Consider the following 3,968-nt stretch of genomic DNA (forward strand, 5'->3'; position numbering starts at 1 on the left):
CATACAGAACTGAAAGAAGTATTCTCCAAAGAGTTTCAGGATGGCTTCCATGGAGACACCTGTAGAAACCAAAGTATAGCCCCTAAATAAATCCCCTGGGAGGTGTGTGTTGTCCTTTGCGTGGTCTTGATTTATTTCCAGAGGGTTCACATCCTGGCTGTGTGACACTATTGAGCTACTCTCTAAGCCGTCACTTGCCTCATCAGTAAAATGCCAATAACCACATTGATGTCATGGGGCCTTTGTGAGGAGCCCAGTGCAGCCTGGCACTGGGTAGGTGCTTGTGAAACATGAGTCTCCATGACAAATATTTCCTCAAAGTCAAGAAGGGGATGCAGAGATGCCATACCTGCTTAGCTGCTGAAGCCAGTACCCAGAACAAGCTTCACTCTGGGTGGGGAGGGCACGGCACTCCATGATCACTCCCAACACCTCCCACATCTTTAAATGTAACAGTCTCTAACAAGACTACAAGGATATCTCTGAGAAATAACTAATACACAGTGAAAAACCTATGCCTTCAAGGCTATAGGATCCTGATTTACCACAAAGATGATACCAAATACTTGCAGTGACATTTCCTTTCTCTCTTGACCTCATCAGATCCTGGCCTCCCTGTGAGGCCCAGTGTTCACATTCTATTCTCCATAAAGATTTCTCTGAAAGGTCCAGGTCACACGGAATTCTCTCTTCCTAAATGTTGCATTTTTTTCTTCCTAATCATGGTAATTCTGGAGAGAAGCAACCTGATCCTACATGTTTTCTGTGCTAAACACAGCATAGGTGACTGATGAACACCTGGAGGTAGATTTGCGGCGTTAGCTGGGACTGCTGCTCACCTCCCCGCTCCCCAGGCTGCACTGTTGGAATAGACAGTGGGCAAGTGTCCACTTTATGGGAGAGACAGCAAACATTTTAAAAGAATATTTTATAGTTCTGACAACACACATTAATTATGGTTCTGTTACTCAATGTTTGCCCAGCTCTTATAAGGTAGCTAACCTTATTATCATGTCCTTTTTACAGCTGAGCCTATGGGGGCTGAGTCATCTCTGTGAATTGACTCCAGTCACATAGAGTTGCAGAGGCCAGATTTGTTGAAGAGGCTCCAACTCTAAGTTCAGCGCTTTTTGTACCACATCCCCCAGCCTCTGAAGCAGCAATGAGAGAAGCAGGGAGTCTCCCCAAGGCAAGGGCTGCTTATGCATTGGCATCATTGACACGGGAGAGAGGGCATCCATCCATGCTGCTGGTCTGGAGCTCCTGTGAGAAACGCCCTCTTATTTACAATGGGGCTGTGACACATGTAAGTCCTGGGGGCTGGGGCGAATGTCTGTACTGCCCAGGTTTATGGAAGGCCTGAAGAGCTCACCATCACCAGTATCTGTGGTTACATCCTTGAAAAACTCTATGATGCTCTGGCTGGATTTGAAATTCACAGCAAGGGACATTCCAGGTCTCATGAGCTATCCATGGCTAAATCCTACAGAGGACAGACCAAGGAGGTCTGAGCACTCTCCAGCCCCTGCTTGCTTCCTAGGATGGTCTGAAGAGCAGTTTCCCTACAGCTCATAATCCACAGCCAGACCATGGGGCAGATCATTGTTCTCTAATCTGAGCAGGATAGAGTCCCCACTGAATTGGTCTAGTTTTGTCAGAGATGAGTTGTACATATTTTCCAAGATGAGTTACACATATTTTCCAAAAATTGATTAGACCGATCTGAATCTAGACAAAGCTTGGGATGGTAAAGGAGCCAGTAGTAATGGCCTGTGTTAATTGCCTGCGTTGGATTCTTTGCTTGTGGGTGCATCCTGGCTGGCTGCAGGCAGGCTTATCTATACCAGTATTCAGGGGCCACCTGCTAACCCCTAGGGGATCTGAGACAAATTCTACCACGTTCCTTTCCAATGCTTGAGTCTCTGGGAGGAGAACTGCTAAAACGTAAACAGACAGATGGGGAATTGTCCTTCTGCTCTCCTGCTTCCATCCCTCTGTTACCTCTAAATCTAGCTTATTCAGACTAAGAAAAAACAGCTGTGCTGTGCATCCTGGCGGCTGGAGCTCTGAGCAGGTGCATCCTGTTACCTGCCAGGAAAAGCAGGGGTCCCAGTGGCCCCCCTTCTCCCAAGAACCTCTGCCGGGAGGACTGGGCTGCCTGTAAGCCAAGCAAAGTTATATTCAAGTGAGAGTGGCAGCTTTGGGTAAAAGACTGCCTGTTTGACTTTTAAATCTTTAAACTTACAAAAATCCATGAAGCTGTTTGTTCCAGGCTCTGGTTATTTTGTTTGTGGATGACCAGCTCTGTTAACAGGAAAGGGCATCTGGCTGAGAGAGGAACTGTTTCTGAAACAAGGATCTGGGGTTTGAGCGTGGTGTTTTCCACCTGTAATGGGTTTGGAGCTTTTTCTAGAATTATTAGTTGAGAATGCTTGTCCAGCAGAGAATAAAGCCCACTTTTTTTAAAAAAATCACCACCTGTCTTAGTCTTTTATACAGTTTCACCTCAGTGTATTTAAGATTCTAAGAGCCTGCTAAGTCACAGAGGATCCAAGATATATAAGAAATAGAAACTGCAAGAAAGAACTAAACTAAAGTGCCTTAAAATGTTTTTTGATAGTGCAGGGGACAATTTATGCTATGCTTAGTATTCTTTCATGTAAGAAAGAAGGGAAAACAAGGAAATAATCATCTATCTGCTTACTTGTGCAAAATTAAACACCTGAAGGATAAACCTGGATCTATTGAGATTGGTTACCTACAGGACATTGGTAGGGAATGGGGTGGAAAGATTAGAAAAATTGTGGAGTTGGGGAAAACGACATTTTTCTGAGCATAACTTTTTGAACAGTTCTGGTTTGGGGGGTCATGTTAATGTTTCATATGCTTAAAACAAACAAAATATAAGATCAACAAGGATAGAGAAAACCCCTAAGATGGAATACAAACAGAAACAAATTCACAGAACAGCATTTCAACAGAACAGTTTTGAATAACATAATTACCCAGGAAAAAAATTAACCCAGTAATATTTGAATATAGTATTTACACTACTGTGTCCTCAGGCCAAAAGCAAAAAGAACTTTAAACAAATATTTTACTGCAGTTAGTAGGCTTCCTTTTCACAGCAGTGTGGGTTAGCAATTCTGAAACTATGTTCTGAACAAGTAATACATTGTGGATAGTGGGAGCCAGGTTTTTCACTATCTGAGAACGAAGTTACAATTATGGAAAGGAGAAGACTAGAATGAACCCTGTGCCTCTGGATTAGAAAATCTAACATAATAAGACAATGAAATATATCATGGTTTTAGATATATATATATCTAATATATTATGTATCTAATATGTTTATATAGTTTATAAATTTTAGACATATAATATTATATAAAACATATATTATATGTATATATAGAGAGAGATGGATGTGTGTATGTGTGTATGTGTGTGTGTGTGGGTGGGTGTGTGTATATGACATCCATTTTCCAGCACTGTCCACTAAGAGGGCCTAAAAGCAGTGACACCCCAGTAGCAGTGGGGTTGCCTAATGTCTAGATCTTAGTTTTTAAATGCCCTTCTCCTGTAAAAGGAATCAGGGCCTTGGAGAAATGGCAGCTTCAAGGGCTGGGGCAGGGAAAGGATGAGATCAGCCCATAACATCTTGTTATGAAGAAGGTAAAGAAGTGATCAAAGAATAATGGGGACATGTCAAAAGGACACAGGGGCCAGTTTAGGGAGGCTGTCACTGGCTAACTCTTGCAAAATTTGAGCATCAAAATAAATAATAAAAGGAAAGGATTACAGCCTGTTTTTAAAAAATAAGAATCACAAATCTACATTGAAATACGTAAATAAAAACATGGGGGAGAGGGGGAAATTCTTCCTTATAGAAACTCAATGAATACAAAAGGAATAATATTTTAGAAAATTACTATTTGACTTCCATCGTAAGTATCAATTCAGACAAA

Source organism: Theropithecus gelada, chromosome 17, assembly GCF_003255815.1.
Source record: "Theropithecus gelada isolate Dixy chromosome 17, Tgel_1.0, whole genome shotgun sequence".
In the NCBI taxonomy this organism is placed as follows: domain Eukaryota; kingdom Metazoa; phylum Chordata; class Mammalia; order Primates; family Cercopithecidae; genus Theropithecus; species Theropithecus gelada.